Source organism: Eleutherodactylus coqui, chromosome 8, assembly GCF_035609145.1.
Source record: "Eleutherodactylus coqui strain aEleCoq1 chromosome 8, aEleCoq1.hap1, whole genome shotgun sequence".
NCBI lineage: Eukaryota > Metazoa > Chordata > Amphibia > Anura > Eleutherodactylidae > Eleutherodactylus > Eleutherodactylus coqui.
In genome coordinates this window covers 147,449,070-147,475,821 of record NC_089844.1, presented here as the reverse complement: position 1 = coordinate 147,475,821, position 26,752 = coordinate 147,449,070, and the positions used below count along the sequence as shown (strand labels likewise).

Genomic DNA, 26,752 nt, shown 5'->3' with positions numbered 1-26,752 from the left:
TGTGTAGAATGGTGTGCGCCTGCGTGTGTAGAATGGTGTGCGCCTGCGTGTGTAGAATGGCGTGCGCCTGCGTGTGTAGAATGGTGTGCGCCTGCGTGTGTAGAATGGCGTGCGCCTGCGTGTGTAGAATGGCGTGCGCCTGCGTGTGTAGAATGGCGTGCGCCTGCGTGTGTAGAATGGCGTGCGCCTGCGTGTGTAGAATGGCGTGCGCCTGCGTGTGTAGAATAGTGTGCGCCTGCGTGTGTAGAATGGCGTGCGCCTGCGTGTGTAGAATGGCGTGCGCCTGCGTGTGTAGAATGGCGTGCGCCTGCGTGTGTAGAATGGCGTGCGCCTGCGTGTGTAGAATGGCGTGCGCCTGCGTGTGTAGAATGGCGTGCGCCTGCGTGTGTAGAATGGCGTGCGCCTGCGTGTGTAGAATGGCGTGCGCCTGCGTGTGTAGAATGGCGTGCGCCTGCGTGTGTAGAATGGCGTGCGCCTGCGTGTGTAGAATGGCGTGCGCCTGCGTGTGTAGAATGGCGTGCGCCTGCGTGTGTAGAATGGCGTGCGCCTGCGTGTGTAGAATGGCGTGCGCCTGCGTGTGTAGAATGTATGTGCGCCTGCGTGTGTAGAATGTATGTGTGCCTGCGTGTGTTTAATGTATGTGTAGAATGGTGTGTGCCTGTGTGCCTGCGTGTGTAGAATGGTGTGCGCCTGCGTGTGTAGAATGGTGTGCGCCTGCGTGTGTAGAATGGTGTGCGCCTGCGTGTGTAGAATGGTGTGCGCCTGCGTGTGTAGAATGGTGTGCGCCTGCGTGTGTAGAATGGTGTGCGCCTGCGTGTGTAGAATGGTGTGCGCCTGCGTGTGTAGAATGGTGTGCGCCTGCGTGTGTAGAATGGTGTGCGCCTGCGTGTGTAGAATGGTGTGCGCCTGCGTGTGTAGAATGTATGTGCGCCTGCGTGTGTAGAACGTATGTGTGTAATGGTGTGTGCCTGTATGCCTGTGTGTGTAGAATGGTTTGCGCCTGTGTGCCTGTGTGTGTAGAATGGTGTGCGCCTGTGTGTGTAGAATGGTGTGCGCCTGTGTGTGTAGAATGGTGTGCGCCTGTGTGACTGCGTGTGTAGAATGGTGAGTGCCTGTATGCGTATAATGGTGTGCGTCTGCGCGCCTGTATGCGTATAATGGTGTGCGTCTGCGCGCCTGTATGCGTATAATGGTGTGCGTCTGCGCGCCTGTATGCGTATAATGGTGTGCGTCTGCGCGCCTGTATGCGTATAATGGTGTGCGTCTGCGCGCCTGTATGCGTATAATGGTGTGCGCCTGCGCGCCTGTATGCGTATAATGGTGTGCGCCTGTGTGTGTGTATAATGGTGTGCGCCTGTGTGCCTGTGTGTGTATAATGGTGTGTCTGTGTGTATAATGGTGTGCGCCTGTGTGCACCTGTATGCGTATAACGGTGTGCGTCTGCGCGCCTGTATGCGTATAACGGTGTGCGTCTGCGCGCCTGTGTGTGTATAATGGTGTGCGCCTGTGTGTGTATAATGGTGTGCGCCTGTATGCCTGTATGTGTATAATGGTGTGCACCTGTATGTGTATAATGGTGTGCGTCACTGGCCGCTATGGGGGACCTTATTTCCAATTGAGCCACTTTAACTGTACTATGAGTATTATACAGGTAAGCGCTGCACTAGCTTTGCCTAGAGGCCTGCCAGGGCCTTGGCAAAGGGTTTCACGCATCCCTCAGAGAAGCAGATGGTAGTGCCACCGTGACATCTCCTCAGCTGTGGGCCCGGTCCCTCGGTCATTGCACCATAAGGATGGTGGCTACCTATAGATCAGCAAGGAGAAGTTGCAGTAAGGACTTTGCCTGAGGAAGAATAGGGGAGTATGTGTTTTTTGTTTTTTTTTAATAGCAAAACTTCTTTAAGGCATTAGTTACACCAGCAAGTGCGATTTGGACAGTGAGAAACTGAATTCCTGACCTGTGAGTGTACAGCATGTGCATTGGACTTCAGTTTTTTAAGGGGAGAGCTATTTTACCTACCGTTGCTCTTCTGATATGCCATGAATTTGCTGGTTCTGAACCCTCCTCCAGAACGGCTGCCACAATCTTCTATCTAATCCACATTGTACAGAAGACCAGCGGAGGGTAGTATAGCCCCTCCCCTGCGCAGCGGAGGGTAGTATAGCCCCTCCCCTGCGCTGCGCAACGGAGGGTTGCTTTAATGTATATCAGATCCTGCCAATTTTGGCGTGACCAGACGATCATCTGATGTGCTTTTGTTGAAGTTCAACTTACTCGAACTTTTGGTTTTTCCGGGCGAGCCAAGTGTACATGTATAAGGGGTGCTTGGAGCGATTACAGCATAGGGGGCAGCTCCCAGACCTCCTTATAGACAGACATAGCTCAGGGGCTTTCTGGGTCAAGTATATTGATGACGTATTCTCAGGATAGGTCATTAATATCAGATCGGTGGAGGTCCGTCGCTCAATATCCCCACTGATCAGCTGTTTTTAGAGACCACAGCACTTACAGTTAGGGCCAGAAATATTTGGACAGTAACACAATTTTCGCGAGTTGGGCTCTGCATGCCACCGCATTGGATTTGAAATGAAGCCTCTACAACAGAATTCAAGTGCAGATTGTAACGTTTAATTTAAAGGGTTGAACAAAAATATCTGATAGAAAATGTAGGAATTGTCCACATTTCTTTACAAACACTCCACATTTTAGGAGCTCAAAAGTAATTGGACAAATAAACATAACCCAAACAAAATATATTTTTTTCAATATTCTGTTGCGAATCCTTTGGAGGCAATCACTGCCTTAAGTCTAGAACCCATGGACATCACCAAACGCTGGGTTTCCTCCTTCTTAATGCTTTGCCAGGCCTTTACAGTCGCAGCCTTCAGGTCTTGCTTGTTTGTGGGTCTTTCCGTCTGAAGTCTGGATTTGAGCAAGTGAAATGCATGCTCAATTGGGTTAAGATCTGGTGATTGACTTGGCCATTGCAGAATGTTCCACTTTTTTGCACTCATGAACTCCTGGGTAGCTTTGGCTGTATGCTTGGGGTCATTGTCCATCTGTACTGTGAAGCGCCGTCAGATCAACTTTGCAGCATTTGGCTGAATCTGGGCTGAAAGTATATCCCGGTACACTTCAGAATTCATCCGGCTACTCTTGTCTGCTGTTATGTCATCAATAAACACAAGTGACCCAGTGCCATTGAAAGCCATGCATGCCCATGCCATCACGTTGCCTCCACCATGTTTTACAGAGGATGTGGTGTGCCTTGGATCATGTGCCGTTCCCTTTCTTCTCCAAACTTTTTTCTTCCCATCATTCTGGTACAGGTTGATCTTTGTCTCATCTGTCCATAGAATACTTTTCCAGAACTGGGCTGGCTTCTTGAGGTGTTTTTCGGCAAATTTAACTCTGGCCTGTCTATTTTTGGAATTGATGAATGGTTTGCATCTAGATGTGAACCCTTTGTATTTACTTTCATGGAGTCTTCTCTTTACTGTTGACTTAGAGACAGATACACCTACTTCCCTGAGAGTGTTCTGGACTTCAGTTGATGTTGTGAACGGGTTCTTCTTCACCAAAGAAAGTATGCGGCGATCATCCACCACCGTTGTCTTCCGTGAACGCCCAGGCCTTTTTGAGTTCCCAAGCTCACCAGTGAATTCCTTTTTTCTCAGAATGTACCCGACTGTTGATTTTGCTACTCCAAGCATGTCTGCTATCTCTCTGATGGATTTTTTCTTTTTTTTTCAGCCTCAGGATGTTCTGCTTCACCTCAATTGAGAGTTCCTTTGACCGCATGTTGTCTGGTCACAGCAACAGCTTCCAAATCCAAAACCACACACCTGGAATCAACCCCAGACCTTTTAACTACTTAATTGATTACAGGTTAACGAGGGAGACGCCTTCTGAGTTAATTGCAGCCCTTAGAGTCCATTGTCCAATTACTTTTGGTCCCTTGAAAAAGAGGAGGCTATGCATTACAGAGGTATGATTCCTAAACCCTTTCTCCGATTTGGATGTGGAAACTCTCATACTGCAGCTGGGAGTGTGCACTTTCAGCCCATATTATATATATATAATTGTATTTCTGAACATGTTTCTGTAAACAGCTAAAATAACAAAACTTGTGTCACTGTCCAAATATTTCTGGCCCTAACTGTATATCCGGGGATTTGAACTACCACAGGCTGCACCATGGGAGAAGACCCGCGGTGCGTCGTGGGTGAAGATCCCAGTGGCTATCTTGGAGGAAAAGAAGGAAGAAGTTGCAGAGAGGGGATTCGGGTAAGTAAAATTTTCTTTTTAAATTTCAACACATCCCTTGGGTTTGTCCTGCGCTGAACGGGGGGGCCTATGCAAAAAAAAAAAAAAACCCGTTTCGGCGCGGGACAACCCCTTTAAGCTGGTCCCACACTCTATTCAGATCATCCCACTGACGAAGGCTCTGTGCAGCCGATACACGTCTGGTCCAGAGATGTGTATACCTGGCCACTGACGAAGGCTCTGTGCAGCCGATACACGTCTGGTCCAGAGATGTGTATACCTGGCCACTGACGAAGGCTCTGTGCAGCCGATACACGTCTGGTCCAGAGATGTGTATACCTGGCCACTGACGAAGGCTCTGTGCAGCCGATACGCGTCTGGTCCAGAGATGTGTATACCTGGCCACTGACGAAGGCTCTGTGCAGCCGATACGCGTCTGGTCCAGAGATGTGTATACCTGGCCACTGACGAAGGCTCTGTGCAGCCGATACACGTCTGGTCCAGAGAGGTGTATACCTGGCAATATTAAATATGTCTAAATAAAGGAAGACTATATATTTTATTCTGCAAGCAAGCGTGGATGACACTTTTTCCTGCATGGAATTCTCTGCTGTTTAACCCCTTAGTGACCAAGCCTGTTTGCGCCTTAATGACCAGGCCAAATTTTGCTAATCTGAAACGTGTCACTTTAGCATGGAAAAACACCAAAAAGGTTTTGCATATCCAAGCGATTCTGACACAGTTTTTTCGCCACATGTTGTACTTCATCTAGGCGGAAAAAAAAGACCGATAGAATTTGTGTTTATTTATTAAAAGCGCCAAAATTGGGAAAATTTTGAAAAAATCGTCATTTTTTCACATTTCCAACTGCAATATCTCAAATATGTGCAAACATAATATAGAAATTTTTGTTAAGATATATATTTCCATCAGTTTACTTTATTTTTGGCGCACATTGGAAAAACTTTCATTTTTTTTTAACCATTTAGGAGACGTACAAATTTAACATTACTTTTCAGCATTTTGAGGAACACTTTGTTTTCCTACACCAAACCAAGATTGGAAAGGCTCATAGGAGTCAAAATGATAGATACCCCCACAAGTGACCCCATTTTAAAAACTACACCCTTTAAGGTATTCACTGAGGGGTGTTATGAGTATTTTAACCCCACAGGTTTTTTTAGGAGTCAATGCAATTTAGAAGAGAAAAACTAAAATTTCATATTTTTGCAAATATGTCATTTTAAAGACAGGACTTTTTTCTATAGTACACATGAAAATTAGGATTTGCACCCCAGAATGGATACCCCTGTTTGTCCTGTGCTCAGAAACATAGCCACTGTGGCCCTAATCTTACGTCTGGCTGCACAATGGGGCCCAAAATGAAAAGAGCAACCGGTGGCTTTCGGAACAGAAATTTAACTTGAAGGAGATTTAGGACCTTTTGCACACTTGTAGAGCCATTGAGTGACCAAAACGATGGAGAACGCCCACAAGTAACCCCATTTTGAAAAGTAGACCCCTTAACGAATTTATCTAGGGGTACGATGACTTTTTTGACTTCACAGTTTTTGAATGAATCTAAGCCAAGCCGAAGGAAAAAAATTACGATTTTCATTTTTCCGGTAATTCTGTCATTTCAAAAGCAGTTTTTTTTGTACCGCACATATATGAATGAAGACTTGCACCCCTAAATGGATACCCCTGTTTGTCCCGTGCTCAGAAACATACCCATTGTGGCCCTAATCGTATGTCTGTATGCACAATGGGGCCCAAAATGAAAGGAGCAACCGGTGGCTTTCGGAACAGAAATTTTGCTTGAAGGAAATTTAGTCCCCATTGCCTACTTGTAGAGCCATTGAGTGACCAAAACGATGGAGAACCCCCACAAGTGACCCCATTTTGAAAAGTAGACCCCTTAACGAATTTATCTAGGGGTATGATGACTTTTTTGGCTTCACAGTTTTTGAATGAATCTAAGCCAAGAAGAAGGAAAAAATTATGATTTTCATTTTTTTGGCAATTGTGTCAATTTAAAAGCTGTTTTTTTTGTACAGTGTACATAGGAATGAAGACGTTCACCCCAAAATGGATCCCCCCGTTTGTCCCGTGTTCAAAAACATACCCCTTGTGGCCCTAATCTACTTACAGGACACATGGCTAGGCCCATAATGGAGGGAATGCCTGCTGGATTTCAGGGCAGAACTGAATAAATTCCAGGCCCCATTGCCCACTTATACGGAAAAAAATTTGACTTCCTAAAAATATTTCCCCCCCCCCCCCCCCCCCCCCCCCCCCCGTCATCCCCATTTTTTGGCATTCCCTAAATATTAGATAAAGGTAATAATATAAACTGCGTTTTATGTCCGAAGACAGGGGTAATTATGGAGGCTGGTTGGGTTGGGCACATGGGGCAAGAACACCGGGTATCCCCCCTCCTCTCTCGCTTGGGGGTATTTCGTGACCTCAGCGGTGGGGATGGGGTGTAAAACGTGGCGCTGTAAGGCTTTGTAATCTTGCTGCGGTGCAGCGGTCTCACATAGAAGGCGCTCAACAAGCTGCTCCTGGAACTGCATGAAGGCGAGCGTTCCCGGGGCTTCTTGTAAATTACGGATTACAGGTAGCGATCTAAATAATGCCAGGCTCTCACGGCCGTATGCAGAATCCGCTTACGGAGGCCCGCAGCGGATCCCAGCTGTGAGCCCAGCTGTGACCCTGCGTACGGCCGCGTAATGTAGTGCGCATAACTGCCTACTCACAGGCGGTCATACGCAGTACTTTTTTTTTTGTTTGCACTTCCCGCGCCGTCGCTTAGACATGACCCGGGTACCCGCAGCCCGTTCACAATGTGTTTGCACATGGGCTGCGGGTATATCCGCGGTCATAGAGCACAATGGGCTCTAGGCCGCTGATATCCGCGGTAAAATATAACATGCTGTGTTCTGTTTCTGCGAGTGGATTCCGTAATTCTGACCCGCTAATTGGAGGGAATTGTGTGATCCAATGCATGTGATTGATCCGTGAATTACCGCTGATCAAGCGCATGCAGAACCCGTAATTCCTCTCCGGTCATGCGTGACCGGCCTAATGTTAGATCGCTACTTTATCACGTGACCGGGGACTGCTCAACGAGGCCCCCGGTCACTGCTCCAAGCACTCAGCAACCATTGGTCACTGGGAGCAAGGAGATTTAAAATTTCCTGGGCTCCCCGGCTCCTGCGAATGTGTCCGGCATTTTGCCGGCGGGCGCATGCGCAGCAGCCGGAAGGGTCCATGGAGGATAATCGCATCTGGATTCAAATGCGGAAGCCTCCGAGAAGATGTTTCATCTCCCCTCACCGATCGCATCGGTGAGGGGAGATGAAACTGCCACTTTTTAAAGAACTTTTACGTGATCGCCATTATGCATTGGATAACGGCGATCACGTGACCAGTAACCGCATATGGCGCCCCCCGTGACATCTCCAGGCTCTTGGCTACCTTTGGTAGCCAGCAGCAGGGAGATTTTACATTTCTTGGGCAATATTTCACTTTTGCGCATGCGTCCGCCATCATGCTGATGGGCGCATGCGCCGAAGCTGGGGTAAGGTCCACGGATCAACATCCCATCAGGGAACAAATCCGGGACCTTGGGTACGTAATTTCATTCCCCCTTACAGATATATGATCCGTAACGGGAGATGAAACTTTAACTTTTTAAACTTTTTTTTAACTTTTAACTTTTTTTTTTTTTTTTGACTTTTTAACTTTATATGATCACCGTTATCCGATGGATAACGGTGATCATATGACTGGAAACCACATACAGCAGTCCCCAGTCATATCTCCCTGCACTCGGCTAACTGTGACAGACGGGTGCAGGGAGATTTTGAATTTGCCGGGCTCGCCGGCCTTCTGCGCATGCGCCCCACATCGGCACATCGCAGAAGCCAGCGGGGGGTCCCGACACCGGCCGGAGGACATCGGCTGACCTGAGGTGAGTATTTTCACATTCCCTCATGGATCCAATCCATGAGGGGAGGTGAAACTTTTCTTTTTTTACACTTTTTTTCACTCTTCCGCGATCGCCGTTATCCATTGTATAACGGCGATCGCGGTACCGGCTGACATCTCCTGCCTCCCGGCTACCTACAGGAGCCGGGAGCCAGGAGATTTTAAGTCTCCCGTGCCGCCGGGCCTTCTGCACATGTGGCTGACGTAATGCCGCCTGGCGCGCATGCGCAGAAGGACGGCTACGGCACCCGGAGCATCGGGACAGCGGGGAGTCGTGCGGCAGACCTCGGTGAGTAAATTCAGCTGCTTCGATGGATACGATCCATCAGAGCAGCTGAATATGTCACTTTTTTGCAGTTTTATTTACTTTTTTGCGATCGGCGCTATCCATTGCATAGCGCCGATCGCAATGGTGGGGGTGGGGTCCGAACAGCCCGGGATGACAGCTCCATGCTGTCAGCTACCTGCGGACACCGACAGCATGGAGCTGTCACGTCCAGTGCCCGAGGGGCTTTATTCTCTGCAGGACACATGTTTTTACGTCCTCAGAGAATAAAGCCCAATTCGGGAGGACGTAAAAACACTATGGGCTGGTCGTTAAGGGGTTAAGCCCAGGACCGGGGGCAGGTGAAACCGCTTGAGCAAGCAGTGGATCATGAGATATATGAAGTGAGCAAGCTGACAGCACAGCACACTAATTTCAAGTGTCTGCGTCATCAATGTGCCCTGGAATGCTCGATGCGTCCCATAGGCGCATGACGTACCTCTAGTGGCTACGTCACCCTGAACCTTTTGAGACGCATCGATGCATTCCAAAAGAGCGTGTCACGTGGTAGCTGTGATGACGCGACGTAACTTCTCTCACTTCCTTGGTCATGGAACGCAACGTGCGCTCCACTCGTTCGTGGATTTAGCTCTGTTCACTAATGTCATATGACAGGACATATAGGGAAACAATTCTATAAACAATCATACTCTATCATTGTATAACAATAAATGTTTAACCCCTTAACGACTGCCCCATCAGGAAACTACGTCCTTAGTAAGTGGGCTTTAATCCTAGAGGACGTAGTTTTATGCATCCCCACTTGCCTGAGGACCTGACAGCTCCATGCTGTCGGTGCCCGCAGGTAGCCGACAGTATGGAGCTGTCATCCCAGGATGCGGGCAGTCCCCCCCGGTATTGCGATCGGCAATATCCAATGGATAGCACCGATCGCAAAAAAGTTAAGAAAAGTGCCTAAAAAGTTAGATATTCAGCTGCCCTGATGAATCGGATCCATCAGAGCAGCTGAAAATTCTTACCTGGCTTGTCGGCGGTGTCCCCCGGAGATTGGGTCCTCCCGGACCCGCCGGCGGTCTTCTGCACATGCATGCCAGACGATGCCATCAGGCGCATGCGCAGAAGCCCGGGAACCCCCGGCAAATTTGAAATCTCCTGGCTCCCGGCTCCTGAAGGTAGCCGGGAACCAGGAGGTGTTTTGACCTCGGTGAGCAGTCCCCGGGCACGTGATCGCCGCTATCCATTGGATAGCGGCGATCGCGAAAAAGTTTTATAAGAAAGTCAGTTTCACCTCCCCTCATGGATCGGATCCATGAGGGGAGGTGAAAATACTCACCTAAGTCCTCCCCGACGTCCCGATGTCCCGGGACCCGAATCCACGTCTGCGCATGCGCACCCCTATGATTGACATCGGGCGCGTGCACAGACAGGCTCGAGCCCCGGGAAATGTAAAATCCCTCTGTTCTTGGCTGCCATGTGTAGCCAGGAACAGAGAGATTATACCGGGGACATGATCACTGTTATCCAATGGATGACAGTGATCATGTAAAGTTAAAAAAATGTGTAAAAAGTGAAAAAAAAGTGTAAAAGTAAAAAAAAAAGTTTAAAAAGCTTGCGTTTCATCTCCCCCCACGGATCATATCCGTGAGGGAGCATGAAATGACGTACCTAAGGCCCGTGGATTTATCCGCGGACCTTACCCCAGCTTCTGCGCACGCACCCGTCGCCAAAATGGCGGACGCATGCGCAAAAGCCATGGATTGCCAGGATAATTTAAAATCGCCCTGCTCCTGGCTACAAAACTTAGCCGAGAGCCTGGAGATTTCACAGGGGCAGCGGTGAGCGGTTCCTCGTCACGTGTTCGCCGTTATCCAATGGATAATGACGATCACGTAAAAGTAAAAAAAAGGTGAAGCTTCATCTCCCCTCACCAATGCGATCGGTGAGAGGAGATTAAACTTTTTACCGGAGGCCTCTGTATTTGCACCCCGACGCGATTCTCATCCATGAACTTACCCGGATTCTGCACATGTGACCGCCGGCAAAACAGCGAACACATGCGCAGGAGTCGGGGAGCACAGGAAATTTAAAATCTCCTTGCTCCCAGCGACCAACGGTCGCCGAGAGCCTGGAGCAGTGACGGGTGGCCTCGTTGAGCGGTCCCCGGTCACGTGATAAAAAGGTAGCGATCTACCTTAGGCCGGTCTCACATGACCGGATAGGAATTACGGATTCCGCATGCGTCTGATCCGCGGTAATACGCAGATGAAGCGCATTGGATTACACAATTCCGCTCACATTAGCAGGTCGGAATTGCGTAATCCACTCGCAGAAAAGAGAACGCAGCAGGTTCTATTTTACCGCGGATATCCGGAACATAGAGCCCATTGTGCTCCGTGGTCGCGCATATACCCGCTGCCCATACGCAACTACATTGTATACGGGCTGCGGGTACCCGCGTCATCGCTAAGCGACTGTGCGGGAAATACAAATTTAAAAAAAGTACTGCGAATGACCGCCCGTGTGAGTAGGCAGTTATGCGCAGTACATTACGCGGCCGTACGCAGGGTCACAGCCGGGCTCACAGCTGGGATCCGCTGCGGACCTCCGCAAGCGGATTCCACCTACGGCCGTGTGAGCCTGGCATTATTCAGACCACTACCTGTAATACGCAATTTACAAGAAGCCCCGGGAACGCTCGCCTTCCTGCAGTTCCAGGAGCAGTTTGTTGAGCGTCTTCTGTGCGAGACCTCTGCAAGCTTAGGGAGACTCACAGAGCGCCACTTTTTACACCCTATACCCACCACTGAGGTCAAGAAATGACCCCTAAAAAGCATGAGAGGAGGGGGGATACCTGGTTTTATTGCCCCATGTACCCATCCCAACCTGCCTCCGTAATTACCCCTGTCTTCGGAAATACCACACAGTTCACATTATTACTTTTATCTAAGATTTGGGGAATGCCGTAAAGGGTGCGGAGTGTGTGGGGGAGGGGCGGGGGATTTTTAGGGAGTCAATTTTTATTCCGTACAAATGAACAATGGGGCCTGGAATTTATTCAGTTTTGCCCTGAAATCCAACGGGTGTTCCCTGCATTACAGGCCTAACCATGTGTCCTATAAGTAGATTAGGGCCACAATGGGTATGTTTTTGAACACGGGACAAATGGGGGTATCCATTTTGGGGTGAAGATCTTCATTTCTATGTAAACTGTACAAAAAAACCCGTTTTTAAATTGACAAAATTGCCAAAAAAAGGAAAAACGTATTTTTTCCTTCTGCTTTGCTTAGATTCATTCAAAAACTGTGGGGTCAAAATACTCAGTACACCCCTGGATGAATTCATTAAGGGGTCTAGTTTTTAAAATGGGGTCATTTGAGGGGGTTCTTTAGCGTTTTAGATGCTCAATGGCTCTATAAGTGGGCAATGGGGCCTGGAATTTATTCCGTTGTACCCTGAAATCCAACGGGTGCTCCTTCCATTATAGGCCTAGCAATGGGTCCTTTAAGTAGATTAGGGCCACAAGGGGTATGGTTCTGAACATGGGACAAAGAAGGGTATCCATTTTGGGGTGAAAGTCTTCATTCCTATGTGTGCTGTACAAAAAAACCTGTTTTTAAATTGATACAAATGCCAAAAAAATGAAAATTGTAATTTTGCTTTGCTTAGATTTATTCAAAAATTGTAGGGTAAAAATACACAGTACACCCCTAGATTAATTCGTTAAGGGGTCTAGTTTTCAAAATGGGGTCATTTGTTGGGGTTCTCTGTCGTTTTGGCCGCTCAAGGGCTCTACAAATGGGCAATGGGGCCTAAATCACCTTCATGCTAAATTTCTGTTCTGAAAGCCACCGACTATTTCTTTCATTTTGGGCCCTGTTGTGCATCCAGACAAAAAATTAGGGCCACAATGGGTATGTCTCTGAACACGGGACAAACAGGGGTATCCATTTTGGGGTGCAAGTCTTCATTCATATGTGTGCTGTACCAAAAAAGCAGTTTTTAAAATGACAGAATTGCCAATAAAACGAAAATCACATTTTTTTCCTTTTGCTTTGCTTGAATTCATTCAAAAACTGTTGGGTCAAAATGGGCAGTACACCCCTAGATAAATTAGTTAAGGGGTCTAGTTTTCAAAATGGGGTCACTTGTGGGGGTTCTCTTTGGTTTTGGCCGCTCAAGAGCTCTACAAAAGTGCTATGGGGCCTAAAACGCCTTCAAGGAAAATTTATGTTCTGAAAGCCACCGACTACTCCTTTCATTTTGGGCCCCGTTGTGCATCCACACATAAGATTAGGACCACAATGGGTATGTCTCTGAACACGGGACAAACAGGGGTATCCATTTTGGGGTGCAAGTCTTCATTCATGTGTGTGATGTACCAAAAAAGCAGTTTTTAAAACGACAGAATTACCATTAAAACGAAAATCACATTTTTTTCCTTTTGCTTTGCTTGAATTCATTCAAAAACTGTGGGGTCAAAATGGGCAGTACACCCCTAGATAAATTAGTTAAGGGATCTAGTTTTCAAAATGGGGTCACTTGTGGGGGTTCTCTTTGGTTTTGGCCGCTCAAGAGCTCTACAAAAGTGCTATGGGTCTAAAACGCCTTCAAGCAAAATTTATGTTCTGAAAGACACCAACTACTCCTTACATTTTGGGTCCCGTTGTGCATCCAGACATAAGATTAGGGCCACAATGGGTATGTTTCTGAACACGGGAGAAACGGGGGTATCCATTTTGGTGTGTAAATCCTCATTTTCATGGGCAATATAGGAAAAAAATATGTCTTTAAAATGACATATTTGCAAAACTATGAAATTTTATTTTTTCTCCTCTAAATTGAATTAATTCCTGAAAAAAACTGGTAGGGTCAAAATACTGACGACCCCCCTCAGTGAATACATTAAGGGGTGTAGTTTTTAAAATGGGGTCATTTGGGGGGGGGGGGGGGGGTATCTATTATTCTGACACTCATGAGCCTTTGCAAACTTGGCTTGGTGCAGGAAAACAAAGTGTTCCTCAAAATGCTAAAAAGTAATGTTAAATTTGTACGTCCTATAAATGGTTAAAAAAACACAAAAGTTTTTCAAGTGTGCATTCAGAATAAAGTAAACAGATGGAAATATATATTTTATCAAAAATTTGTACAGTATGTTTGGACATATTTGAGATATTGCAGTTGAAAATTTGAAAAGACAATTCTTTCTAAATTTTTCCAATATTGGTACTTTTAATAAATATACACAAATTATATCGGTCTCTTTTTACAACCAAAATGAAGTACAACATGTGGCGAAAAAACAATGTCAGAATCACTTGGATATGTAAAGCCTTTACGGAGTTATGCTATGTTAAACGACGCATGTCAGATTTCCAAAATTTGGCTCCGTCACTAAGGCACAAACAGGCTTTGTCACTAAGGGGTTAAACGGACTCACTATACTGGGTACATATTGTAGATGTTCTATACTGTTTAGCATTTTTCTCTCTATCACCTATAAAAAGGAGAAATATATAAAAGGAATATTAAAACTACATGTTCAAATAAATATTATACCCCTAACGTTCTAGAAGTTCTCCTCATAATAAAATTCTAAATAACTGTCCATATCTCTGACTACGTAAGCTCAATGCGGGTAACATTTTATTATGTATATAGAGATGAGCGAACGTACTCGGTAAGGGCGATTTCGCAATCGAGCACAGCGATTTTCGAGTACTTCACTACTCGGGTGAAAAGTACTCGGGTGCGCTGTGGGGCGGGGGGTTGCAGAGGGGAGTGGGGGGTAGTAGCGGGGAACAGGGGGGAGCCCTCTCTCTCTCCCTCTCCCCCCCCCCCCCCACTCCCCGCTGCAACCCCCCGCTCACCCACAGCGCACCTGAGTACTTTTCACTCGAGTAGTGAAGTACTCGGAAATGGCGGTACTCGATCGAGTAATTACTCGAAACGAGTACGTTCGCTCATCTCTATATGTATACTAATATGCTTTTATTATATTTTATTTCACAATATGATGGATAATATAACTATTGCTTTCTTTAGGAAACATGATTTAAAAGATTTTTTCAAGGGACTCATTAAGGCCTTTAGGGGCCAGTGTATCCATACGGAAGATCCAGAACATCTCTCTAGCTTTTAAACGAGAGAAGGATCTAGATGTTATACTTTCTAATGGTGTTACTTTCAATAACTTTTTTCTGTTAGAATAATTCTTCAGAGGTCGAGATTCTTCTGTGTTCCTGATCAAGAGTGCTGGCTGCATGGGGGTACCTTCAACCCTCATGCAGTGAAGAATGGAAGAAGAGGAGAGGTTCCCTTGATTGACTGTTCTATCATGAGCGAAGAGTAAGTCCCAGAGAGAGAGGGAGCGTGAGCGAACCGCGAGTGTGTTCTTCCCAAGGCCCAGTGCAGAGGTACTCATCTTTAATTCACATACCCGAGCGTCCTGATTCTGAGACCGTTGGGTGGAGGTACTCTTCTTCAATTGTTCACACCCAAGTGTCCTGAAGTCTGGGACTGCTGGGTTGAGCTACACGTCTTTTAGTTGTTCACACAAGGGCGTCCTAAATTAAGGGATCACCGTGTGGAGGTACTCTAAATCAAGTCTGTCTTAATGTCTGCACTTGGAACACTGTTCTGCCTTGTACTGTGGAGTACTGTGAAAGCAATGGGATAGCATGCCGCGGACTTCGGCCACAGCTGTGACAGCTGTGGCAGAAGTCTGCGGCATTCTCGATTTCTTTTCAATGGGGCTAGTGCTGCTGCCGCTGGCCCCATTGAAAAGACTGGCGATATCCCGGCGTGATGCCGTTTTTTTTCTCGCACTGCGCTGCGAGACTTTTCCTTTACTCTCGCAGCGCAGTGGAGAAAAAAACGCCAGTGGGTGTGAGCCCTAAACCAGAAGTGTACTGGTGAATGACCAACATGGAGTCGGACTCATACATTGCATGCATGCTACTTCTCATTTTAACCAATTGGAGCAGATAGTGAACTCATCTGGAATAAGATATTATTCCCATAACACCTCTTGCATCACTTCAGGGAAGTAGCGATCAGCCGCGGTGGAGGATGGCAGAGTTTCTCCCATTGTTTTCAATGGGGAGAGCTTGCATCGCATGCACCTAACACGTTGTGCGATGCTGCTGCCAGCCCCATTTAAAATAATGGGAGATGTGATGCGAGAGTGTGCACAAAGATAGGGCATCCCTCGATTTGTTTACCGCATCACGGTGCATTGTGGGCTAAAGAAAGACAAAAAATCGCTTATGTATATTCAAAAGAATGGGGTTCATATTCATGCGAGATCTTTTTTGCGGGTGTGAAGTCGGCCTTAGGCCGCTCTCTCAGGGCCTGCTTTTTACCATGATTAGCGCAGTACAACGCTCTCAGTGATTTCAATGGGGCTTCGCAGATGAAAACTTGAATGTTGCATTTCTAATGCCTAGATTTTAGAGTGCTGTCTGCTATATTTTTGCGCATTTTAGCACTTTGTAACGCATCTCAATCACCCATCACGGTGGGGTGCATTAAAAAACACTGTCAAAGTGTTCCAAAATGCAGCGCGAAATCACAGTAAAACGCGGCGGTTTTTGGACTGCATTTTCTGAACGCACGTGTGACAGCAGCCTCATGCATACAGATTTGTAGCATTTTGACCTTTTGTCAAGCACCAAGAATACAGATAACTGTAGGAGTGGATTTGTAGTGGATTTTCCATGCATACCCTCCAGCACTTACAGTAGCAACAAAGGGGGTGAGATTTCCAAAATAAGGTGGCCCCCATGCCCACTGTGCGATTGGACATGTGTGGCGCAATAAAAGGTGGCTCCCATGCCCGCGGTGCGATTTGCCTTGTGTGGTGAAGTCAAGGTGCCCCCCAATGCATGCATTGTGATTGGTCTTGTGTGGCGAAAAAAAGGGGCCCCCCCCAAAGTCCGGCATGTGGGACGAAAAAAAATGCCTGGGGTGCAATTGGCCGTGTGTGGCGAAAAAATGCCCATGGTGCGATTGACCGTGTGTGGCATTCGGTGCCCCCCCTCGTTCCAAATGTGAGTAGTTATGTTTGGAAAATGGTGACCCCTGCCTCTGGTGCGACTGGCCGTGTTTAGAGACAGGTCCTCCCCTACCACTGGTGCGACTGGCCATATTTGGTGCCCCCAACCTTTACTTGGGGGGAGGATAGGCCCCATTTGGTGATAGTGCTTCTGGCTCAGTGACGGCTGATTCAATGACAGCTGGGCGCTACCTCTGATTGAACACAGCGCTCAGCCAATCAGAAGCAGCTCTTTCTGGAGGCAGGGATTTTTCAATCCCCGGCCACCAGATGACAGATGAAGACGGCCGGGCACGGAAAGAAGAGCCGGACAGTTCTTCTAGGTGAGTAAATTTATTTTTTTACTTTTGTTTTACAGCTAGGGATGATTTTAGGGGTAGGGTTTTTATGTCAAGCCCCCTCCCCGAAAATCATTGCCCCCATGGTGGCCTTTATTTCATTGCTTTCAATGGGACTGCGGCAGCACTGGCCACATTGAAAGCAATGGGATAGCATAAGGGAACTCTGCCACAGCTGTGGCAGAGGCTTCCTTCACCCCCGCAGGAATGAAGGAATTCCTTGTCATAGCTGTCACAGCTGTGTCAGGGGAGCGCAATGTACTCGCTATGTTTTTAATGGGGCCACCGCTGCTGCCACCGACCCCATTGAAAACAATGGGCGATAGCGCTGATTTTTCTTGGCGCTGCGAGTCTTAAGTGAGCACATCGCAAATGAGAATCAAACCATTGAAAATAATTGGTTTCATAATCATGCATTTTCACTCACTCTCGCATTGCAGAAAAATCTGTCACCAGTGGGTATGAGCCCTTAAGGTACCTTCGCACAGTACGACTATTGGAAGCTTTAGCGCTTGGCAGCCATACCAGCGACTATCGGTCCTGTACTTTACACAGAAGCAATAGTAATTAAAGTGAATGGAGGCGGAGTAGCCGGAGATCTCTTCCAGACCCATGTACTCCATGTGTCGTTCATAGATTCAACGGGAGGATAGAACTACAAGAACTGGTGGTTTACTGCAACACTCGATCATCTTTAATATTTCTTTCATATTTATAGTGTGAAACGCATTACGGCACAAAACCCCTTCATCAGTTCAGTAGGATGAAGTATACGGAGAGTTGGAGACCTAAGGATGTTGACGTCCCAAATGTCAAGGGGAATCTTGACAAACCTCAATGTCTCCATAACGTAGTTACATCAAGGAGGTTCGCTGTTTGGGTACTGGTGCATTATGTCTCCACCGTATGTATGGGTGGAGACATCGGTCAGCCACTGTCAGTTACAGGGAACTCCCAGGCCACGCCCCCCTCAGCTGCGATGGATCCTTTTGGCTCAGTGAGCCGGCGGGGAGAAGGTGGGGTGAGCGGCACGATGCAGGTTGAGAGCGAGGACACCGACAGCGCTACCAGGGGGACATGGCCAGAGAGAGCGATGTTTGACATGGCAGCATGCAGGGTGACAGCGGGGAGGAGAGTGGTGCCATGGGTGCATGGACAGACACAGCTTGGTTTGCGAGCGCCGGCATTGACTGTGACAGCCGTGAGGAGAGTAACAGCGACCCCGGCAGCAGCGGCTGCAGGAGGAACAGGAGCGGAGGAGAGGTATGAGCACAGCGGCAGCGGAGCACAGATGGGACTCCGGCGGGAACACGTGTCAGCTGCCACGGCCATGTGGGTATAAGCACTGCATCGGGGTGGGGGTACACAAGCGAGCTGCCAGGGCTATTTCAAGAGGATGCAGGAGGTGAGGGAGGCGTGGCCTAGAAGTTCTCTCTCCGTGACACCGGCCAACCCATATCTCCACCCATACATCCAGTGGAGACATAATGCACCAGTACCCATGGATTGTATGGAGAAGGATTGAGGGTTAATCCCGCTCCATACAATAGTAACATTCAAATCATATCCTAACGTATAGCGTAAAGTGTGCATGCAAGTAGCTAAACACCTTTTAATACTAGGGTACCCCACTAGTGATAAGTATCACCCCCATTATCTAAGGACAACAGGACTACGACCTAATGTTGATACAGTGTTTTTATTAATGCGGAAGGAATTAAGGCATAGCTGAGAAAGAGGATCATTTCTTCAAACACATGTTGCTTATATCATTTCAATCAATTATGCACAAAATCGCAAATGGACATCAAAAATCATATATGAGGCGAAAGTCCAGGTGTAGGTGCGTGCTCTCCAACCGGTTTACAATCTAAAAACAGAAAGAGAAAAAGAAGAGAAAAAAAGGAGAAAAAGAGACATATATTACAAGTCAGTTAATAAGTACAAACTGCATAAAATGCCGCATATCAAAAAATGCAAATGGTAATTCAGGGTGCTGACGTCACCCATCCACCTATAAATGCATAGCAGTGTTGAATTCAAGATTAAGACCTAGTGGAGACAAAGTCTCCAGCCTAAAGATCCATTCAAGTTCTTTACGCTTCAGAGCCATCTCCCTGTCCCCTCCCCTGATGTCTAAAGGGACCTGGTCGATGACTCTGAAGCGCAACTGGCTCGTTGAATGATTCTGTTCCACAAAGTGGCGTGGTATGGGGAGAACAACCTTTTTGGTGCGAACCGTGCTCTTATGGTTCGTAATCCTCGTTTTAATCTCAGTGGTTGTTTCTCCCACATAATATAGCCCGCAGGGGCATGTAATAATATAGACGACAAAAGACGAGTGACATGTAAAATGTCCTTTGATTTGGAACTTTTTTCCAGTCTGTGGATGATAAAAGAATTCGCCCCTCAGCAAATTGCTACAGCAGGAACAACCCAGGCATGGGAAATTCCCACGCCTGGGTTGCGTTAAGACCTGTTGACCTCCAATCTTAGCTGTTTTCCGATATGATTGTACCAACTGGTCTCTTATATTGGGACCCCTCCTGTACGCCATCATCAGGGGACTATGGAATTCCGTCATTTGTGGACAGCTTTTTGACAGAATGGACCAGTATCGTCGCAGAACATTGGAAATCTGTCCGCTCATACCATTATAGGTAGAAACAAATAGCATCCGTCCTGTAGTCCCTAGCTTTTCTCGAGGGGTCAAAAGCTCAATACGATTACGGGCCCTCGCCTTCTCAGAGGCACCCTCAACTAATCTGTGCGGATAACCCCTTTCTTTGAACTTCTGGCACATCTGCCTCAGCCTTTCATCCACATCTGTCTCTCTTACAATTCGACAGACCCGCAACAACTGGCTCCAAGGTAGTGATGTTACAGTCTTACTGGGATGACAACTCCCAAATAGGAGCAAGTTGTTGTGGTCCGTCTCCTTGCAAAACAGATCAGTTTCCAACGTCAATCCATTTTTGATTACCAGGACATCAAGGAAATGTATTCTATCCTGTGAGTAGGTCATCGTGAAATTCAATTCAGGTAGAATTTCATTCAGCGATGCATGGAAGAGGGTTAATTCATCGATGGTGCCCTCCCACAGGAAAAACACATCATCGATGTAGCGGCCCCAGAATGGCACTTTGGGCCACATCGAATGCGTGTACACTACCGTTCAAAAGTTTGGGGTCACATTGAAATGTCCTTATTTTTGAAGGAAAAGCACTGTACTTTTCAATGAAGATAACTTTAAACTAGTCCTAACTTTAAACAAATGCACTCTATACATTGCTAATGTGGTAAATGACTATTCTAGCTGCAAATGCCTGGTTTTTTGTGCAATATCTACAAAGGTGTATAGAGGCCCATTTCCAGCAACTATCACTCCAGTGTTCTAATGGTACAATGTGTTTGCTCATTGGCTCAGAAGGCTAATTGATGATTAGAAAACCCTTGTGCAATCATGTTCACACATCTGAAAACAGTCTAGCTCATTACAGAAGCTACAAAACTGACCTTCCTGTGAGCAGATTGAGTTTCTGGAGCATCACATTTGTGGGGTCAATTAAACGCTCAAAATGGCCAGAAAAAGAGAACTTTCATCTGAAACTCGACAGTCTATTCTTGTTCTTAGAAATGAAGGCTATTCCATGCGAGAAATTGCTAAGAAATTGAAGATTTCCTACAACGGTGTGTACTACTCCCTTCAGAGGACAGCACAAACAGGCTCTAACCAGAGTAGAAAAAGAAGTGGGAGGCCGCGTTGCACAACTAAGCAAGAAGATAAGCACATTAGAGTCTCTAGTTTGAGAAACAGACGCCTCACAGGTACCCAACTGGCATCTTCATTAAATAGTACCCGCAAAACACCAGTGTCAACATCTACAGTGAAGAGGCGGCTGCGGGATTTTGGGCTTCAGGGCAGAGTGGCAAAGAAAAAGCCATATCTGAGACTGGCCAATAAAAGAAAAAGATTAAGATGGGCAAAAGAACACAGACATTGGACAGAGGAAGACTGGAAAAAAGTGTTGTGGACGGATGAATCCAAGTTTGAGGTGTTTGGATCACAAAGAAGAACGTTTGTGAGACGCAGAACAAATGAAAAGATGCTGGAAGAATGCCTGACGCCATCTGTTAAGCATGGTGGAGGTAATGTGATGGTCTGGGGTCGCTTTGGTGCTGGTAAGGTGGGCGATTTGTACAGGGTAAAAGGGATTCTGAATAAGGAAGGCTATCACTCCATTTTGCAACGCCATGCCATACCCAGTGGACAGCGCTTGATTGGAACCAATTTCATCCTACAACAGGACAATGACCCTAAACACACCTCCAAATTGTGCAAGAACTAATTACAGCAGAAGCAGGCAGCTGGTATTCTATCGGTAATGGAGTGGCCAGCGCAGTCACCAGATCTGAACCCCATTGAGCTGTTGTGGGAGCAGCTTGACCGTATGGTACGCCAGAAGTGCCCATCCAACCAATCCAACTTGTGGGAGATGCTTCTAGAAGCGTGGGGTGCAATTTCACAAGCTTACCTCAACAAATTAACAGCTAGAATGTCAAAGGTGTGCAATGCTGTAATTGCTGCAAAAGGAGGATTCTTTGACGAAAGCAAAGTTTGATGTAAAAACAATGTTATTTCAAATACAAATCATTATTTCTAACCTTGTCAATGTCTTGACTCTATTTTCTATTCATTTCACAACGCATGGTGGTGAATAAGTGTGACTTTTCATGGAAAACACAAAATTGTTTGGGTGACCCCAAACTTTTGAACAGTAGTGTATATATGGTTCCTTTCAATCCAGTCCATGAAGATGTTTGCGTACGTGGGCGCCATGTTGGACCCCATCGCGGTACCCTGGCACTGCCGGTAATAAGACTCTTCAAATAGAAAGTAGTTGTTGTGTAAAATGAACTCCAGCAGCGCCAGGGTAAATTGAACAGAAGAATTTGGTAATTGGGATCCAACGAGGCACCCACGCACCGCCTCAACACCCCTGGAATGGGTAATGATAGTGTAAAGTGATGTTACATCCATCGTCACCAGAACAGTTTGTGCATTAATCTGTATTTCCTGTATTTTTACAAGAAAGTCACTCGTATCTCTCAAATATGAATTAGCCCCTACCGCAAACTCCCATAGAACCTGATCGAGGAATTTTGAGGGATTATTGAATAAGGACCCTCTGCCGGAGATTATCGGTCTGCCTGGCGGACTCTCAAGCCTCTTGTGAATTTTGGGTAAGGTGTATATACAGGGTACCCTTGGATGCTTGATACAAAGAAAGTCCGCCAGAGCCTTATCGACAATCCCCAGCAAGAGGGCTTCATCCACCATGTTCTTAAGTTGTACTTGGAATCGTGTCGTGGGGTCCAGGCTGAGCAATTCATAGACTGCCACATCTCTTAATTGATTGAGTATTTCTGCTCTATATTGGGACGTGTCCATCACGACCACCGCACTGCCCTTGTTGGCAGGTTTGATCGTGATGGACACGTCCGACCGAAGATCACGCAATGCCTGTCTCTCAGCTTAGTTCAAATTAGAGGGAACATATTGACATACACTTTTTTTTTTTTCTTAGTTGTTTAAGATCTCTCTTCACCAACTTCATATATGTCTCTACTGCTGTTTCTGTGGTCGGGGGCTGGAACGTACTTTTCCCCCGTAAACCAAGTTTCTTTGAGGTAAAACCAAAGCTAGAGTCAGATGGTACATCATTAGATTGAACATTCGACTTGTCCGCAAAATATGTGCGTAGCTTGAGCTTCCTCAAAAACTTATCACAGTCAGGTTCCAGCTGAAACCAGTCAGCTGGAACTGAGGGACAAAATGAAAGCCCTTTAGATAGAACTTGCACTTCCACATCGGATAACATACGTTGTGAGATATTTACCACCAGAGACGAAGTGGCGGTTTCCGTAGTTAGTTCCGTCTGTTCCTGGACCGCGTGGTCATCGGGTTTTTTCCTCGAGCGGTTGTGACGTCAGCCTCCGCGGCGTGTTCTTTTGTCGACGGAGGACCTCCCTTGGAACGTATCGGTGGTCGTTGATCTAAAAAAGAATACTGAGATCCCTCCTCATTATTGTGTCCTCCAGGATCATCCGTCGAATCGGATCCTGCCGATGTAAAACCAAAGTACGGTGAACAGTTCCTATTCACATTCCTCTTCTGTCGTCTATTGGGACGAGATCTAAATTGTTGAGCACCATTTCTGCGCTCCCCCTGCCAACTATAGACCCTGCCGGACCTATAGTCATCTATATCGCATTGCCACTTGCGTATTTTAGTGGATTCAATGTCCTTCTTGTATTGCCTACATAATTCATCAATTTTCTTCATTAGGTCAGAAAGATCAGAGCCAGATAATTGAGAAGTTAGCTGTGTCTCTATCACAGATAAAGTTGCTTGGTGCTTCCTAGTCTCAGCCTGCAAATATTCAATATTAAGCAAGATGACATCGAAGGAGAATTTATTGGCTATTGCTTCATATTTTAAACGAAATTCCATATTGTCCATCATAAGAGTCGGGCGGACATTCGTTCGTAACCCCCTTGGAATACGTTTCATGTTGAAGTACTCCTTCAATGTCACCATATGCAGACCATACGAAATTAATTTTTTCTTTTCAAATTCATATTTAGACTGTAGATTGCAAACAGATGGAGAACTCAGGAAGGTACCGTCATTTGCTATGTCCGCCAGTATCCTGGTGGCATCAGCGTCGGTGTATGCAAACGGTTGTGGGAATTCTGGGACATCGTCACCCAGATCAGTAGGTGGGTTCACACCCTGGTCAGGTGCACGCTGACTACAGTCCATCATATACAGGAAAACAAGCAATGTATAGGCAGCAGCACTCACCGACAGATCCTACTCAGGAGGGTTTTTTTTCTTTTTTACTCAATGCAGAAAGCACATAGGCGCAGGCTTCTCCAAAGGACTGGACCAACGTCCTCAATAAATCCAGAGATGCAGTATACAAGAGAGCAGCACCAGGCGATGTTATATTGTAAAAATCACATGATAAATCCAGCACAATCCATGTGTCTTCAGTAGAAAGAATCTTTATTCCCAAAACGACCAGATTACAGCAACGTTTCGACTCGCAAAGGTAGAGTCTTTCTCAAGCTGTCAGTACATACACATATACCCTTCATATAAATAGAAAGCCTCAACCAATCAGAGACTACAAACAACACCTGTGTATGCATTAGCTGGCAAAGATGGCGTCTGCAACACCCTTTGAGTGATCTGAGGTGGTGGTTACAGTGTGACAGGTGCGCTCTCATCCCCGGTCAGGTGAGTTAGATACACTGCTAAGTACTTTTAATTAATGTATGCTTTGATTGATTGAGGCTTTCTATTTATATGAAGGGTATATGTGTATGTACTGACAGCTTGAGAAAGACTCTACCTTTGCGAGTTGAAACGTTGCTGTAATCTGGTCGTTTTGGGAATAAAGATTCTTTCTACTGAAGACACATGGATTGTGCTGGATTTATCATGGGATTTTTACAATATAACATCGCCTGGTGCTGCTCTCTTGTATACTGCATCTCAAGAGTGTCATCCAAGTGTCATCTGTGTTTTCTGTGCATTAAAAAATGGAAGGTGGCTCAATTGATCTAATTGAAAAGTTCTATTAAAATCAATGGGTGCATGAAAAAAAAAAACAGAACGCACTCATATGTCCGTTTTTTTTAATGCACTCCTTGATTTGAATGGACAATTCTTGCCCAAGAATCAGACCAAGATAGGACATGCTGCATTTTTTTTACTCAAACTGTCTGATTATGAAATCAGTGCGTTCTATTTCCGTAAAATTAAAAATCGGACCATACTCGCACGGAAAAAAACTCTTGCGTTAAAAAGCCCTTAAATCACCACTGCCAACAATCTAATACATGTACAAGGTCTCCTGACTGACCCCCAACGGAGAAATCTTATGGATGGCCTGCTCATAGATCTGGCATCACTATACCTTGCTCCTACCACTACCTTTAAGGGAACCTGTCAGCAGAATATAGGTATATTACCTGGCCCCACAGTGTAAAACAGCATAGTAGCAGGATAACATTGATGTTTTAAGCAGAATAGAGCAAATCGGCAAAAAAGTCAAAATCCTGCTTTTATTGCAGAGCGCCTGTTAGTCAAATGCCCTGCCTCAAGAGGCGGCGCCATTACAGCTCCAAGTAAAGATGTCACTTGTTAAATCCCTCCTCTTCAGCCTCTCGCTGCCACCCACTTTCCTTCTGACGTCAGTACAAACCAGGCTGAATCCCATGCAAGTGACGTGCGCCTCTCATGTCTCATCTTCCAGCACATACACCGTAAAGTGAGGCTTAGATGACTGGAATTCACTTGAGGATTCGGCATGGCAAGCGCTGACTATCCATGCATATTAATGCACAGTGTGCCTCAGGTAGTCAGACCAGCGGTGCGGCCATCTATGTTTCTTCAGGACCGGAGGGTCACTTTAAATCATGTCTGTGGCCTTCTACTTGTCTCCACTTTGTTGACACATCACATTCCGTCCTGTCCTCACTAACACAACCACAGATCACTTCCTGATCTAAGATACTCTGTGCTGCTGTAGCTTCTTGTAACCTTTTGTATGTCCCCCTCCGTCACTGCTACTGTCTTACTAACATACCAAAGAAAGTGGACAGGTCATTGCCCCATATGCTCAGCATACTCATCTGCTGCTGCTCTAATCACTGCCAGGATCTGATTGGCTACACTGTGTTATAGCCCCACCCCACCTTCTGATTGGCTACCGTTTTTGCTAAATGTAAACAGTAGACAGGCGGCCACTCACCTTGTATGCTCTCTCTGCTCAGCTTTCTCAGCATGTCATCCCACATCAGCAGTTTCTTCTCGGGGAACTCGGTGTGGAGGAAGCCAACCACATTCTCCAAGTGAGAGAGGAACATCTTGCCCAGGTCTCCTTTGTTATTGATTAGCCAGGACGTGGAATCCTGACCCTCGCCCAGGTGGTAAACCTACAATTATGGAGGACATCGAGACAAGATAAAGCACAGCTCCACTTACCAATATCTCTTTATATCTTACACCTAAGAATCTGTTCACATTTGCATCATAGGAACAAAGAAACTTTAATAACGGTGTGACAGATCCGTCATATGAGGGACATCAACGGAGCCAGACAGATCCCATTGACAAGAATGGGTTCCGTGAGGTTTTCATCACGGTGTTTGTCATTTTACCAGAAAAAATACCAGTGTACTAGTATACTGTTCTAATGGAAACCCTGGACAGAGGCTCCTAATGTAAGTCTGAGTAGAGTCTAACATTGATACATCGTATTAATACTTTTTTACATTATACTCCGTGCATTTCCATTTCCCTCATCCATAAGGCTCTCCACAGACCTATATCTCCTCCCTCTTCTCTGTCTACCACCCTACCCATGCTCTCCGCTCTGCTAATGACCTTAGACTAAATTCCTCTCTAGTCTGGACCTCCCACTTCCGCTTCCAAGATTTTTCCTGAGCTGCACTAGATAATCAGGTTAATTCCCAACGCCCACAGCTTTAAAAACACATTATTTAGGGAGGCCTACCATACAACCTAACCTAAACTCTTTTCCATCTACACTGCTATACTCTCCTTTGGAAGGAAACCTGCGCTCCTTCTCACTTCAACCCCCATGCACCCCACTGCACCTCTTATCTGCGTATTCACTAACAGGGCTGGGGATCAACTCACACACCTTTAGGCTGGGTTCACATAGGTGACAAAGTCGCATGATTTTGTAGCGTTGCTATGATGCTACAAATCACATGTA

The 26,752-nt window shown here is 46.4% G+C and overlaps 1 protein-coding gene and 1 long non-coding RNA gene across 2 annotated transcripts in view; both read right to left on the bottom strand.

The window, feature by feature from the left end:
• Positions 1-26,752, bottom strand: part of LOC136576979 (uncharacterized) — a 450,480-nt gene that overhangs the window by 50,508 nt on the left and 373,220 nt on the right. The gene's annotated exons all lie outside the window — the stretch shown is intronic.
• On the bottom strand, positions 18,739-25,912 carry LOC136577614 (uncharacterized). The gene is made up of 3 exons (XR_010786522.1): positions 25,763-25,912; positions 22,838-23,060; positions 18,739-18,807 (listed from the first exon to the last, which is right to left on the bottom strand). It is a non-coding gene; the product is annotated as an uncharacterized lncRNA (long non-coding RNA).